Below are 17,524 nucleotides of genomic sequence, written 5' to 3'. Positions count from 1 at the left end.
ACCTGAATAAACAAAGGTTCATGAGGTTGCGTCTTCATTTCCCCTTCATCAAAAGTCGGTCCCCTTCTTAAAAGGGATACTCATATTTCTAAATTCATATTTTCCCTAACACAAGAGTAATTTAATATTATTCTGATGCCACTTGAGAGAAGAGGTAAAATTCCTAGATCATTGGAAGAAATAATATACACTCCAGAAAGAAAAGAAACCAGGAAATGTAAGGTTCTGAGGAAGTGAATGGAAAAAAAAACTAGAGTCAAAATATTGTTTACTAGAACAAAAAGGTAGCAGAGAAGAAAGAAAGTGAAGAACCAGGGTAGTATGTGAAAAGCACAACTGAATGAGAATCTAAAAGACCTCCTGGGAAACAAACACAGGATACCTGATAGGTAGATAGATAGATAGATAGATATGGATCCAGGCATGACCAAGGTGGCTTCCTAGATGGCATAGAGTTGAGTGAATATTATCTCAGACCCACTCACAGATGTCCACCCCTGCTGACTTACAGAAAGACAAGTGGCCCAGCTTAAAAGAGACCAGAAAGAATTTTTATTTTAGTTTAGTTTAGTTTAGTCTATTTTATTTTATTTTTTGGCCACACCATGCAGCATGCAGGATCCTAGTTCCCCAACCAGGGATTGAACCTATGCACACTGCAGTGGAGACACGGATTCTTAACCACTAGACTGCCAGGGAAGTCGCCAGAAAGAATTTTTAATATTTGTAAATTATTAGGCAGGAGACTGAAGGCCTCAGGAATATGCATGGTATTGTTGCTACTTCTTGCAAGCCATCTATGGGACTTTGGGAGAGAAATTGAGGGCAGGAATGGTTTTCTACCAGATGGTATGAGGGCATTTGGCATTCTGGACTTTCGCATAAAGGGCTAGAATCAGGTATTTCTAACTAGAGGGGAAGTGGATCCCACAAAGATAGGAAAGAACAGGCTTGCTCAGAGACTAGCTGACATGCTCAGGAGGATTCTAAAGTAAAGTGTATTCATTTTTTTTAAATAAAGAGATGTACAAAGATGAAAACAAAAATGATTCGGAAGTCTACTGTGCAGAATAAATCTTAACATTAAACAACAAATAGATAAAATAACCCGTGCACTTGTGAGAAAAGTTCAAATAGTACCTGAGAGGTTTTTATACAAAATATGGGTGAGGATGGAGGGGGAAAAAAACCAAGTATGACATGGTGAGCAATAAGTGGGCAAGAGATTCCCAATGATTCTCATGAAGAAAGTGGTTGAGAAACAGATGATTATGATGGCCTCAGTTTCCCTGATGTGCAGAGAAGGGCCAATAAGGTAAATTCACAGTTTTAATTAACTAAGACTGGTATTTTGAAATTCAAAAGTAGAATATGATGTAAGAGCTTTCTTTATTCCAAAGAAATATGTATTAGGTAGCATACCATGAATATGTGCAGCAACCTTCATTAAGTCAATGTATTTATCAAGCACATGTAATCTGCCAGGAATTTTTCTAGATATTGGAATCCAATACCTGCTCTCAAGGAGCTTATAGTCTATGATCACAAGTTGCTTTTTGAATTCAGCCAGGTATATATAACCCCAAATTGTTCTAGTGAGTAAATAAGGACACACCTGCAAGAAAGCTGTGTTAATTCTCTGAAGGATTTGAGATGTGATCAGTCTTTTTTGAAAACACACACACAGAAGAGGGAAAGAAGGGTGCAGAACCAAAGATGACTTTGCACGGTTAGACAGATATGTAAAAATGGAATCAGGAAGATTAAAGTCCAACAGGAGATGGGGCTTGATTTTTTTCTAAGTAAACATTATTGAATGACCCCATATATACCCTAAAGCACAGCAATCACAATTATATCACTCGTTCATTTTCACAAATTGAACACACCCATGTAACCAGCATCCAGATCAAAAAAACAGAGCACAGCCAGCATCTCCAGAAACCTCCTTATGGCTTCTTCTAATCGTCACGCACCCCATCCCGCACCCTTGGCTACGGCTAACTGCTATCTCGACTTCTAACACTATACCTTACTTTTGCCAAAAGTAGTTCACTTTCTTAAAACTACTTTGCTCAGGTAAAACCTGCACATATTTAAGTGTGAAATTAAGCACCACCCAGTCAAGGTACTGAACATTTATTTCCATCATCCCTAAAATTTTCCTATGTTTCTTCGTAATCCATCCCACCTACTACTCCTGTCCCTAGGTGACCTCTGATCTGTTTCTGTCACTATGTGAGTTTGCATTTATTAGAATTTTATACAAATGGGATCCTACAATAAATGGGATCATACACCCCCTTTTTTTTTAAGTCTGCCTTCTTTTACTCAATGTAGTGATTTTGAGATTCATCCATGTCGTTTCATAAGTCAGTGGTTTGTTCCTTTGTATGGATGAGTAGTATCTTATTGTATGGCTATAACGGAATTTGTTTATCCATTCACCAGGCTTATAATTATTACAAATAAAGTGGCTGTAAACATTCAGGATCAAGTCTTTGAAGAAATATAAACTTTCATTTTTCTTGGACAAATACCTAGAAGTGGAATGGCTGGCTCACATTGTAGATGTGTCAAGATGCGGCCAAACTGCCTTCCAAGGTGATGTATGAGAGGGCCGGTTGTGCCCCATTCTCACCACTGCTTGCTATTATCAGGCTTTTTAAAGTTTAGTTATTCTAGTGGATGTATAGTGGGGTCTCATTGGGGGTTTAGATTGCATTTTCCTGATTACTAGTGATGTGAAGTATCTATTCATGCCCTTCTTGGCCATTTTAATATATTCTTTTGTGAATTGTCTGAGTGATTTTTTTTAATGCCAAGATCAGCAAAAGGAACTTATGCAAATGTTCAGAGGCAAGGGAAGGGAGAGTGGACCATAGATGCAGTGTTGCTGGATAGTAAGGACAAGGCAGACTCTTACCTTGCTTTAGTTTTCTATTTCAGGGGGAAAATCTTCAACATAAAAGGAGGAATGGCAGCCTGCATATAGGAAGAAATAGCAGATCCATAAAATAAATTGGAGAGTAGAGACCTAGTGGTCCACCAATAATTATTTCCCCCTTCTTTCTTTAGAATCTCCAAGTTTTAGTTCGATATAGGGTGACCAGCCTCTCTTTTTGGCCAGGACTGAGGAGATTCCTAGGATGCAGGACTTTCTAGAAAATACTTAGGTAAACCTAGGGAGAAAGACTTAGGTAAACCTAGGGAGGTCCTTGGCTATCCAAAATGAAGATGATTATTTCCCAGGCTCCCTTTCAGCTAGATGTGGCCATGCAATTAAGTTATGACCAGTGAAATAAAAGCAAAAGTGATGTCAACTTTCTGGGGTGTTCACGGGAAGAGCATGCCCTCCCCTTTCTTCCTTTCTCTCTTCCCACTGGCTCAAATGAAGAAGTGAGAGCAGGAACAGGCATGCCCATCCTCATCTGTGAGATAGAAGCTGCTGGTTAAGAATGCCAGAGCAACAGGAGAGAAGGACGCAGAGCCCCTGATTATTACGACACTGCCATAACAACCAGAGGTGCCTACCCAGCTTTTACGTAAGAGAGAAGTAAACTTCGATTTTGTTTAAGCTCCTTATTTTAGACCTCCTTACAGCTGCCTACATAATATAGTATACAAGAGCTAAAGTAGGTAGGCTAAATGATTTCAATGGATATAAATGTTTTCAATCTTCAAAAAGAAGGCATAAACAAACCCCAAACTGGTGAGTTTGATGACAATATTGGGTGATTTTTCTACAGTGGATCAACAAAAGGATGTTGTGAGTCACTTAAAAAGGCAGCAGAGATTGCTATGCTCGAACATGGTTGCACCAAGAATTAGTCTTGTTGAACTTGTCTTAGTTTCACTCTTTTGAGATGGTTGTTATACTGGTAGGTCAGCAAGATGTGTGCTTGTAATAAGGCTACTGACAAGAACACACATGGCATTCATGCAGACTTGTTCTGGGTATAAGAACAGCTAGGTGGATGAAAAACCAGTCGAACAATCATACCCAGAGGGTATTGAGTATGCATCAACATCAGCTTGGAAGGAAATTTCAAGAGGAAGCTTTGATCTAGCTAAATATTTTATCAGTGATTCGGATAACTAGATAGTGAAGTATTCATCCTATTGGCAGAAGACAAGACAGTAAATACTAATGAAGACAGAATCAGGACTAAAAGCTCTTGCTGGCTAGAATGGCAGAATGAAACTAACAAAGTGAAGTGATAAATGTGTGTTCATGCATTCAGATTGAAAAAAAACCATCCAATAAGATAAGAAATAGGGGAGATATGAATTAATATTAAGTATTTTAGGTGACGGCTCAAAATGAGTCAACAGGACAAAGCTGCAGCAGTCCTGGCTGACTGTTAACAGGATGACAGCGTCTGCCATGGGGGGCATGGCTCTGCTAGCAATGTTCAAAGTGGCAGTTCTCATGCCACGATTTGAAAGATATAGAGGCACAGCTTGGAGAAGGAGTGGAGGAGACATGAAACTAATCTCAAATACTGGGGGGCTAACCTGTGGAGTTCTAACTCTACACAGCCATGGCCCTGGTCCCTCACTCTGACGTTCACACTTCACTCACATTTGTCTGACTATCTACCTGCTCCTGACCTTCAGCTTGCCACTCTATTCCTGTTGCTTATCTTCACATACAGGTTCATCCTGCTGCTCTCAGCTTTGGGAACATTGTCTTTCTGACCTGAGCCCTTGATGTCAAGGAGATTGGGTGGACACAAGAGTGGAGAAGCTAAGTGTGAGCAGTGGTAATGGTCATGCCCCAAGCACTTCCTCTTCAAGCAGTGTCTTTTCAGATTGAGATGCATCAAGAAGGTAGTCAAAAGTAGCAACGTTTTTTTTTTTGGCTTCGCCGCGTGGCTTGTGGGATCCTAGTTCTGCAACCAGGGATTGAACCTGTGCCCTCAGCAGTGAAGGCACAGAGTCCTAACCCCGGGACCGCCAGGGAATTCCCAAAAGTAGCAACCCTTTTTTCTTTAAATAAATTTATTTATTTTATTTATTTATTTTTGGCTGTGTTGGGTCTTCGTTGCTGTGTGCGGGCTTTTCTCTAGTTGCGGTGAGCCGAGTCTACTCCTCCTTGTGGTGCACAGGCTTCTCATTGCAGTGGCTTCTCTTGTTGCAGAGCTCGGGCTCTAGGCACGCGGGCTTCAGGAGTTGTGGCATGTAGGCTCAGTAGTTGTGGCTCACGGGCTCTAGAGCACAGGCTCAGTAGTTGTGGTGCACGGGCTTAGTTGCTCCGCGGCATGTGGGATCTTCCCGGACCAGGGCTCCAACCCATGTCCCCTGCATTGGCAAGCAGATTCTTAACCACTGCGCCACCAGGGAAGCCCAGTAGCAACTTTTTAATATGCTCTTTTCTCTGAATTGTGGAAATTGCTGTGCTTCTGAGGCTTAATGGGGAATATGGGGCAGTATGATGAACTACATACCTTAAATAGCCCTCCCAAAGAAACAACTAAAACTGCTGAATAAAATTTTAAAATATGTGTATTTAAAAATGCATCACTGAGCTTGCAGGAAAAAGGCCTCACAAGCCAAAAAATGAAACGAAATTTAAATCCAGAGAGGAAAGATAGCCCTAAGGTTGGCTTTCACCTTGAGACCATCAGCCCAACCCTGGTGACCCTGAGCTTTCACTAGGTAGCCCTTCAGGATAGAAAAACAGAAGCTAATATCCACGGCCTGCCCAAGTGTAGAATCTAAAAGGATATCCTGCATAAAGTTGAGAACCCCAAGGAACATAGCATTGATGTAAAGATAAATTACAAAGAAATTCACCCTAATGAAAAAGACAACAAGGAAATTTATCTTGACTTTGGCATTGGGTAAAGGGAGAAAAGTCTGTCCTGGTAAGGTGTAATCCTCAGCAGGCCCCATATGAGTTTTGGCTTGTATTCAACTATCTACGAGGTTCTAAAAAACCTTAGTCTAAAAAGTTAAAGTAATCTCAGGTCCCTAAAGAAGCAAGCCAAATCTTTTATGAGAGAATATAGCTTAAAGTCAGACCTTAAAGAATTTCCACAAAGTTCCAAAGAACAGGAGCTCACTGTCAAGTATTACAGAATACGCAGGAAAATAAGGCAACCTGAGTGAGAGTTAGCAGACAGCAGACTCAATCTATAAAAGCTTGTATTAATTGGAATTATCAGATACTAAATATAAATTAAATTTGCTTAATTTGTACATAGAAATAAAAGAGAGGAGTGAAATATGACTAGAGAAAAAGAGCAATTAAAAATAACCAAGCATAATTTTAAAAGACCAAAAAGAAGTTCTAGAAATGAAAAATATAATAAAGTTTCAAGAACAAGGCAAAAGATCAATAAAAAAGTGGATATAGCCCCAATAATAGAAATCAATATTGAAATCACACAAAATATATTAACCGAACACAGTGGAATGAAATTAGAAACAGTACCAGAAGAAATGTAGGATATTTACAAATATGTTAAAATTAAAAAAATATACTCCTAAATAACCAAAGGGTCAAAGAAGAAATCACAAGAGAAATTAGAAAACACTTTGAGATGAATGAAAATGAAACACAAGCAGGGGTAGAAGGAAATTTATACCTGCAAATGCCTATATTTAAAAAAAGAAAAGAAAAGAGAAAAAAATCCCATATCAAGAGCCTAATCTTCTACCGTAAGAAATTAGAAAAAGAAGAGCAAACTTAACCCAAAACAAGCAGAAGGAACAAAATCATAGAGACTAAAGAGAAAATAAATAAATAGAAAAACAAAAGAGAAAATCAACAAAACCAAAAGTTTTATTGATATGAAATGTCAAAAAATTGACAAAACTTGAGCTAGACTAACAAGGAGAAAAGAGAAGATTCAAATTGCTAAAATCAGGAATGAAAGTGGAGATATCACTTATAACCTTTCAGAAATAAAACAGGCCTATAAGGGAATATACTGTTGTATGTTCCATCACTTAAGTCCAGGCATTCAGTAAAACAATAAAATTAAAAAACAAACAATTAAAGGAAACAAAGTAGATAAACTAAATAAAATGAACAAATTACTAGAAAGACACAAACTACCAAAACTGATTCTAAAAGAAAATCTGAATAGAACTATAAGAAGTAAAGAGATGGAATTATCAGTAAAACAAAAACAAAAAAGAAAACCAACCAAACAAAAACTTTCCACAAAGAAAAACCAAGTCTCACATGACTTCGCTAGTGAATTCTACCAACTTTTAAGGAAGAATTAACACCAATTCTTAACAAACTCTTCCAAAAATTAGAAGAGATGGCACACATCTCAACTCATTCTACAAGGACAGTATTACCTTGATACTAACATAAAGCAAAGATATCACAAGAAAACTACAGACCAAAATCCCTTGTGAATATAGACTCAAATATCCTGATCAAAATACTAGCAAACTGAATTCAGCAGCATATAAAAAGGATTGTACACCATGATCAACTGGGATCTTTCATAGGGTTGCAAGTTTGGCTTAAGATATGAAAAACAATCAACGTAAAACACTGTATTAATAGAATAAAGGACAAAAAACACACAATCATCTCAATAGATGTAGATAAGCTTTTGACAAAATCTAACAGCATTTCATGAGAAACCATCAAACAAACTAGAGATAAAAGAGAAAGTCCTCAATTTATTAAAGGCCATCTATGAAAACTACATAGCTAACAACATCTTCAATGGTGAAACACGAAGTTTTCCCCCAAAATCAGGAACAAGTCACTGCTATTCAACATTATACTGGAGGTTCTAGCCAGGGCAATTAAGTAAGAAAAAGAAATAAAAGGCATCCACATTGGAAAGGAAGAAGTAAAACTCTCTCTATTCACAGATGACATAACCTTACATATAGAAAATCCTGAGACATTCACACATACACACACACAAATATTAAAACTAATAAATGCATTCATCAAAATTTCAGGATACAGTTTCACCATGCAAAAACTCTATTTCTGTAAATAAGCAATAAATAATCATAAATAAAATTAAGAAAAAAGTACATTTACAATAACAATAAAAAGAATAAAATACTTAGAAATAAATTTAACAAAAGAAGACTTGGACACTAAGAACTACAAAATATTACTAAAAGAAATTAAAGAAGACCTAAATAACTGGAAAGACATCCCTTGATCATCACATTGGAGGTTAGGATTTCAGCATATGAATTTGGGGGAGACACAAATATTTAATTCATAACAGGCACCAAGACAATCCACTAGGAGAAAGAATAATCTCTTCAGAAAATGGGTCTGGGATAACTGGATATCCAAAGGCAAAAGAATGAAGTTGGACTCTTATGCCATATTAAAAAATTAACTCTTGGATTTAAGACCTAAATGTAAAAGTTGAAAATATAAAATTCTTAGAAGAGAACAGGAGCAAGTCTTTGTGACCTTGGATTAGGCAATGTTTTCTTAGATATGATGTGTAAAGCACATGTGACAACAGAAAAAGCAGATAAATTGGACTTCAGCAAAACTTTTTTTAAAAATGTGCTTCAGTGGACACCATTCTGAAAGTGAGAAGACAACCCACAGAATGGAAGAAAATATTTATAAGTCATATAGCTTATACGGGACTTGTATCTAGAGTATATAAAAATCTCTTATAATAAATAATAAAAAGGGAAATAACCCATTTTTTTAATTGGGTAAAGGATTTGACTAGAGTTTTCTCAAAGAGAGATACTTCAGTGAAAGTATCAAATCATAGTGAATCTAAACATTGGTAGACTTTCTAGAAGAAATAGAAATATTATATACAATCTCCAAATTACTAGATGGGTAAAAATAAAGTGAAAGGAGAAAAGCAGAATGAATTTTTTTAAAAGACAAAAAAGGACACCAGAAACAAAACCAGAAAAATAGGAAAGTATTAAATAAAAGTAGGAATAGGTTCAAATATAATTCTAAATAGAATAAACTCAGTCTTGAAGACAATGTTTACTGCAGAGACTTTTAAAACCTAGTTATATGCCATTTTCAAAAGACATACCTAAACATAAGGCACAGAAAATTAAAAATGAAAGGATAGAAAAAATACCCAGAACACAAAAATAGGTGGTATAACTGTATCAATGTCAGACAAAGTAGATGTTAAAGTGAAACTAAAGGACACAGATTTCCTGTCAACGTAAGGAAGAAATTTCTAAGGGACCTATAAGAAAAGTGGAATGAGTGACCTCTGGAGTCATTGAATTCTCCATACTTTGAGAAATTCAAATCTGAGGTGATGACCACTCGTAAGTGTGTTAGGGAGGACATTAAACCATCACAGAAAGGTTGGGATTTAATGACCATACAGTTTCTCTGTATCCTGAAATCCTAATATGTTATCTCATTTTCCAGTTGTCTTTCAAATTATTTCATTTTCTCATGTCTACAAGATTTTCTGATTAGCCACATATTAGAAGGAAGTTCTGAAACTCCTGTCTCATTATAAACCTTCATCTCTAAAGTATAAAGTCTGTGGCACATATGTGTATACGTAAGAGTGTGATTTATGTGTGTGTTAGGCTGTATGTGTACACACATGCCCATTGTTAGGACTTCAGTTTCCTCTGCTTTAAGATTTGTCTTCTAACAATTTGTCTGAAAGGGAGGTTGAGAAAACTCCCAGAGGAAACTATTAATGTCCTATCTTATCTAACAGACAACAACAGTCAGTTGTCTGAGTTACTAACAGATATGCAAAGAGAGATAAACATTGCAAAGCCTTGAGAACATACAACACATTTTGAGGGTGTGGGCTGGGTGGCAGCTGTTTGGCAATAGCGTTCAGCTGTTCTTTTGCAATACAGATCCTCAGGTTTTAAACTGCCAGATAGAGATCTATCCAAAAAATTCTCAAAAAATTTCCTGGAAGATGTCTGGGGCTGGGAGTGGATAGAGCCTGCTCTACCTGCTCCAAGATACTCCCAGGGTGGGACCCAGAGAATAGAGTCCCACCCTGGGACCCTAAAAATAGATGGGATCCTATTTTTAACAAGCATCTCTAGAGGATTCTGAATCACACTAAAGACTGAGAAACATGAATTTAAGGTATCTCAGGATTTTAGTATAAAAGAGGTGAGCTCTTTTTCCATGCTTTTAAATACCAATTTCTTTAAAATATTCCTTGATTGTCTTTTTTTTTTAACTGGTGACACAGATTATAAAGACATTTGGAGGTAGTACTCTCACTTTACTTTTTGGTGAAACCATCTTGGGTCTTTTTTTCCAATCATATTTCATTTATTCTCATCAACTTTAAAAGGAGATCATGTCATTACTCACTGTGATGGCAGGAATCTGGCCTTCGTGGTCTAAATGATCTAGGAGTATGCCTACAGGAAAAGGACAAAAATGGTCATGGTTTTATTTTCTTTGCTGGTATAGATACCTAGGTTAGGGGATGTGAGTTCTATGATCCTAAAAGAAAGTATAAGAGTAGTCTCAAGAAGACAAACCAAGCCAGCAAGAAGCTCATTGTAAATGTGATCAAGTTGCAGGAGAAGCCAAAAAGAGAGAATGAAAAGAAAGCATTTCAACTTCTGTAATCATTTACTAAATAAATAATTTGAAATATTTATTCAAAAATTATTTTTAAACGACAGTAATGGACAATGATTAGTACAAAGGTAACTTTAGGCTGGAAGAAAGTAATTTTCAGCAAAAAGAGGCAATAGAGCAAAGGAAAGGCTGACTTTGTTTCCTCCTCACAAAGTCACAGAATTTAACATTTTTTTTTACCAGAGGTGAAAAAATAAATAGCTTTTACCTTACACAGTCTCATCAGACACAAAATAAATGATTGAATGCAATCTGGCTTACTAAGAATTCATTACAGGGCTTCCCTGGTGGCACAGTGGTTAAGAATCCTCCTGTCAGTGCAAGGGACCTGGGTTCGAGCCCTGGGCCAGGAAGATCCCACATGCCGCGGAGCAACAAAGCCGATGCACCACAACTACTGAGCCTGTGCTCTAGAGCCTGCGAGCCACAACTACTGAAGCCTGTATGCCTAGAGCCCGTGCTCTGCAACAAGAGAAGCCACCACAATGAGAAGCCTGTGTACCACAACGAAGAGTAGCCCCCGCTGGTCGCAACTAGAGAGAAAGCCCGCGCGCAGCAGCGAGGACCCAACACAGCCAAAAATAAATAAATAAATAAAAAATAGATTCCATTACGTAAGAGCCAGTTAAGATTTATTCTTTAGCCTGACCACAAATGTCCTCCTATAGATTGAAGCTCTCTGAGAAATAACTGTGTTCCTCTTGTATGTACCCCACATGTCTTCAACACTGTTGATCATGTAACAGGATATCAAAAATATCCTGGTTGGTTAAACAGTTGACTGCTTTTTGAACAGCACTCATTGTGAACTTACATATCCTTATGAAATTTCACTAAGTTAAAGAGAAAACTCTAAATAGAATAAACAGAAAACAGGAGCAAGTCTTTGTGACCTTGGATTAGGCAATGTTTGGATTAGGCAATGTTCTTGAGAGCAAAAACAACTCATTGGGAGAAGGATGAGAATCATATTGGCTTTCAGATTTTCTACCCTTAGGCTGGACTACCATAGAACAATGCCTTCAAAATACTAACAGAAAATTGTTTGGAACATAGAATTCTATATCTAGCCAATTTACCAGTCTGCAAATCACATTGAAAGAATTCAACATTCACCTCCCTTTATGGAAAAAAAATCACTTGAGTATATGCTTTAAGAAAATGAAAATTGAAATAAAAAAGATGAAAATATAAAATCCAAAAACTAATGGCCACAACTCAGAATAGCAATAAAAAGAATCCCTAGGCTGTTCGTTGGGCAGCAGGTATAAAGGCAATTGGTCCAAAGTGAAACACATAGTTAGAAGACTTGCAGACAAATGTATTTGATAGGAAAATGAATTCACCTCAACAAATAAGTATTATTTTAAAAGTTATATGAACTTAGTGATAGAGTGAAGGTGATTGTTTCTTCTGTCAATAAGAAAAAAGTAAGGCAAACAGAAACTCTCTGAAAAATAAAAAGCTCTATAGCAAAATCACAGCCTATATAAAACAAATTAAATGTAACATGATTCTGAATAGCTTATGGAGCGTAATGAAGGATAAAACATTCTATCTTGGTTTTTGAAATATTATTTTTGAATCTATACATATTTAGGAAAAGCCTAAGTACATTTCCTTCTCCACAAGTCTACCTACATTTCTTGATTCTGCAGAAAATAGTATGTACACAATTTTAGTATTTCAAGCACCCTTTATTGGATTTTACTTTTTTGAATCAACTTATACACAAAGCATAGAAAACCTAACTGTAGTTTCAAAACAGAAGGAAATGTTATAAACCTTTATAATGTATAAGTTACGAGATGGAAAGGGAAGAGAGGATGTAAAAGTTTCAGGGTATACATATCCTCATTTTTTATAATGAAGACTTGAGAGATACTGCCTAAAGTTGAGTAGCCAAGAAAGTACTTTCTTTTTATAATTTAAGGTTATAAAGTAAGCCAGTAGAAGAAGTACTTATAATACAACTAACAAAATATTGAAAGGAGGGAGACAGAGGTGGTGTTAATGAGCCCAATTCCTATTCTTTGATATGTGGAAATCAATAAAAAACTTGTGTGTGGTAGATGTTATTGTTCCCAACTTTTTGCTCCTTCTATGTAGTAGATAATATATCCACTCTCTCTGTCATATGATTTTTGCCATACTTCCTGATAGGGCATAGATAGTTTCATGCCTATCCGCATCAACTCTGGGCTTGGCAATATGAATTATTTTGAACAATGAAACGTGGGTGGAAGTGACACTGGTTAGCTCTGAACAGAGGTTTTCAGAAGTATCATGTGTTTCAGTTACTTCTTTTTTTTTTTTTTTTTGTGGTACGCGGGCCTCTCACTGTTGTGGCCTCTCCCGTTGCGGAGCTCAGGCTCTGGACATGCAGGCTCAGCAACCATGGCTCATGGGCCTAGCCACTCTGCGGCACGTGGGATCTTCCCGGACCGGGGCACGAACCCATGTCCCTTGCATCAGCAGGCGGACTCTCAACCACTGCGCCACCAGGGAAGCCCTCAGTTACTTCTCTTCAGCTGTGGCCCTCTGCTGTGGGAAAAGCATATCCCAAATAATAATAGACGCTCCTTTAGCCCAAGACCCAAGATAAAAAGACATATAGAGTCAAGCCAAACCAAGTCCAGCATGGTGGCAGCCAAAGATTTGTGAGCTTGCAATAAGTGTTTGTTGTAAACGATGACTTGGGGATTGTTTGTATGGTCACAAAAATTGACACACACTGTCTAAAGTTGATAAATCAAGAATTGGGACTATACTATTTAGAATTAGGGGAGATATCCATCAGAGAGGTGGGGTGGCAACCACCAAAAACAATTAGTTAAAGGTAGTTACCTTTGGGGATGCTATTTGGTGGAAAAAATTTAAGCCTTTGTTTCATATCTTCCTATCCTATTTGAATTTTTTATCATATGTATGTATTTTATATATGTATGTATTACTATTATACTTAAAATGTGCAAAGTACATGCATACCATCTAGGAGGTGATATAAGCCATAGACACATAAAACATTATAGCTATCATATCATGAGGCAGCTAATTTGTGCGGGGAAAAAAAATGCCCCAGATGATGAAATTATAAGAATTCAAAAAAAAAAAGGAGAGAGAGAGAGATCAACCCAATTGAAGAGGTGATAGATGGTAAAGAAAATTGCACTGTGAAAGAATCCATAGGGATTAAGGTAGGTGGAGGAAACTAGGCAAGGAAGAAATAAGCAGCATAATAAATCTGGAGAGAGGGAACACTGAAGTGGGTGTGGTATGACTGGAGCAGAGAATTCTTATGGGGGAGCTGTGGGCAAGAGGGCTGGGACTGATAAGAATGGGACAAGATTGTGAAGAGCTTGGATGGCTTGAGTAATGTGTGTGTGGACAGAATGACTTCATGAACTTGGTGTTTCAGGAAGGCCAACATGGCAGGGCAGTGTAAGACAGACTGTATTCAGAATCCTCAGAGCTAATAGAAACTGTCTCAAGGGTCACTTAGCCAGGTGGTGTGGCATATGTGAGGGTATTGCTCTTAGTCACATAGCTTCTGTTACCACACCTTCCTTTGGGCCTAAAGCTATAAAAGCAGTGCCTCACTCCTTTGCTAGAAATGTGTAAATAATTATTCACATAGACTTGTGCCCTGGGGGACTGGGAAGCTATGACTAGGGGAAAGAAGGGGCCACAAAAAGGTATTTTATAAATCTCTCAAAACCACTCTTAGCTGGAAAAGACCTGCAGTCTTCTCCTCACCCTGTGCTACTTACCAAGTTTTTTTCAGAGTCTTCCTAAATGCCATCTGATGATACCATGAATTCACATGTGAATAAAACTCAGGTTGGGACTTCCTCAGTGGTCCAGTGGTTAAGACTCTGCCTTCCAGTGCAGGGGGCATGGGTTCCATCCCTGGTCAGGGAACTAAGAACCCACATGCTGCAGGGTATGGCCAAACAAACAAAACAAACAAAACAAACAAAACAAACAAAAAGCACCCTCTGGTTGTCTTACTCCACTTACTCAGTTTGAACTGAGAACCCAACATCTCTTCCATTTCTCTTCATTTCAGGTTCATTCCATTCGATTTCCTTTGAAGTGACGACTACCCACCCAAATCTACTGCCCACTAAGACTTGCTTCCATTGCCCTTGATGATTTTTGTATCTGACTTAGGTTTTAGCTGCTATTCTGACTCCTGCTCTCCTTAACCTTAAAAAAAATTCATACTGGTGTCTGGTCTGACTGTATTATTTTCAGTTTCTTAGGTTCATTTCTGTCACTGCCTTCTTCACCTTCATTGGCCATGTGCCCAAATGGCATACGCTGAGCCTTCTCCACCTGCAGAATCTCAGGCTTGTTCTTCTCACCAGCTGTCTCAAGTTTTCCACTCCTCCATGCTTGCTGACCTCGGACTGCATTGAATCTCTGATCTAGCAGTTCCCAGGATTTCACCTATTTTTTTCCTGTATGATATTATAGCCCATATAAGTCTCCAGAGTATATGTGTGGAATTCCCAATAAACCAGCAATAAATCTTCCCTTTCCTCTCTGACTCATAAAAGCCTATTGGAATGCAAAAAACTGGGAGTGACTTTTTTTATAGGAATAATCTGCAATCTGCTCTAATTTATGTTTTAAAACTTTATTCTCAACTTCTTGTTCCTGCCCAAGATGGAATAGTGTGGATGGAGTACATTTCCCACTAAGAACAGTTAAAAGCCCTGGACATTGTATATGAAACAAACAAGAGAAAACTGTGAAAGGCAGAGAGAAGAAGACAACTGACTAAGGACCTTGGGATCTGAGGAATGACAGGACAATGAGTTCTCCGTGTTGTTTTTTTGTTTGTGTGTTTGGTTTGTTTGTTTGTCTTGCCTCATATATCTTAGGCTAGAGAAGCTGGCAAACTAGAAACACCACAGGAACAAATTTTTTAAAAACCCCAAGAAATGCCTGCTCTCACTAGCTAAAGGACTGGGAAAGGGGCAACGTAGACAACTTTTAGACCAGTAACTACCCTATTCTAGCCAAACCCTGCAGAAAAAAAATGTGACCTCACCCCTGTCCCAGTCAGCAAAGGCTGAAAAGAGGGACTCCCACCTTCACCTGTTTGTTAGAAGGCATCACTCATGACCCCTCTAACCCCTGCTGGGGTGATGTCAGAGAAGACCAAGTGGGGAGCCAGCACTTTCATCCTGGCCTAGTTGACAGGTGACTAGCAAAAACAAAACAAACAAAACAACCCAACCATGTGGAAGTGTATTATGCCAGGTTAAAAAAAAAAAAAAAAAGCCAGTCTCAAAAGGTCATATACTGTATGCTTCCATTATATAACATCCTTGAATAACAAAACTATAGAGATGGAAAACAGATAGTGGTTGCCAGGGGTTAGAGATAGTGGGGATGGGGGAGGGGTAGGTGTGACTATGAAGGAAGTTCATGAGGGAGATCTTTGTGGTAATGGAATAGTTCTGTATCTTGATGCTGGTGATAGTTATGGGAAACTGCACATGTGATAAAGTGGCACAGAACTATACACACATATTGTACCAATACCAATTTCCTGGTTTTGATATTGTACTATAGTTACAAGTTTATAGCTCTTTTATAAGTTACAGTTATAAGATGTAACCATTGGGGGGAAATGGGTGAAGGGTACAAAGGACTTTTCTGTACAGTTTTTACAACTTCCTATGAATTTATAATTATTTCAAAATAAAAAGTTAAAAAAGTTATCCTTCAATTTTGATACTTGTGATAGTCATTAATGTTATAATCCAAATTTTTGCAGCTCTCTGCCTTCTGGGGACAATGCTGGGATTTACTGCATTTCCCTGCTTCTTTGAAAGTTAGATATGGCAGGTCGTTTGATTTGGCCAATGAAATGCATGCATAAAAGTGACACTTGTTGAGGAAGTGTTACGAGACCATGTACAATATGCCACATGTCCTTCTGTCTCTGCCAAGGAGGAACCATGTGCTGCTCTGGATTCTTCTCCAGCCTGGGATGGACCGCCCCCCCACCCACCCCCACCCCCGTCCCCCTTCCTCAAATGACATGGCTTGTGGGCCAGAAGCTAATGTGTAGTTTTAAGCTCCCAGGATTTGGGGCTTTTGGCTATAGACATCCAGTGCAGTAATACAACAATTAGTCACCATTACCTGCCCATGCCCCTTACAAATGCCTAAAGTGTACTGCTCTTATCACCAGATCCAAAGCAAGGCACCCTCCTGACTGCTTATGATCCACATTTACCACACCCAGGACCGCCCTCACCATGCTGACATATGCCTACTGCCTGACCTAACCCATGATCACCACCCATCTGGCTATTTTCACTTGGTTTAATGTTTTTGAGGTTCCTCTATGTTGTATCTTCCACATATCTTCTATGTATCTTTCATTCTGTTTTATTGCTGAATAGCATTCACTGTATGGACATACCACATTTTGTTTATCCATTCACCAGTTGCTGGACATCTGGATTGTTTCTACTTTTCAAGTATTATGAATAATTCTCCTATGAATATTTATATACAACTTGCTATATGAACATGTTTTCAGTTTTGGGGGGTATATACCTAGGAGTGGAATCATTGGGTCATATGGTACTCTTACGTATAACTTTTTAAGTACCTTTTTAACAAACTTCCAAAGTGGCTGTACCATTTCACATATCCATCAGAAATGTAGGTTAGGGTTCTAATCTCTCTAATCTCCTCAGCAACACTTGCTATCATCAGTCGTTTTTATTACAGCCATTGTAGTGGGTGCAAAGAGCTTTCTCATTGTGGTTCTGATTTTCATTTCCCTAGTCGCTAATGATGTTGAACATCTTTTCATGCTACTGTTGACCATGTAAATATTTTCTTTGGTAAAATGCCTATTTCATTCTTTTATCCATTTAAAATTCAATTATTAGTCTTATTAAGTTATGAGTTCTTTATATA

General features: G+C 38.0%; 1 long non-coding RNA gene across 1 annotated transcript; it reads left to right on the top strand.

Moving 5' to 3' along the window:
- The first annotated feature begins 2,480 nt into the window (after nucleotides 1–2,480).
- Nucleotides 2,481–16,262, top strand: LOC132598399 (uncharacterized). Its single transcript, XR_009566548.1, has 3 exons — nucleotides 2,481–2,604; nucleotides 4,659–4,833; nucleotides 14,831–16,262. It is a non-coding gene; the product is annotated as an uncharacterized lncRNA (long non-coding RNA).
- The last annotated feature ends 1,262 nt before the right edge of the window (nucleotides 16,263–17,524 follow it).

Source organism: Globicephala melas, chromosome 13, assembly GCF_963455315.2.
Source record: "Globicephala melas chromosome 13, mGloMel1.2, whole genome shotgun sequence".
Classification (NCBI taxonomy): domain Eukaryota; kingdom Metazoa; phylum Chordata; class Mammalia; order Artiodactyla; family Delphinidae; genus Globicephala; species Globicephala melas.
This window is presented reverse-complemented; position numbering and strand designations above follow the sequence as displayed.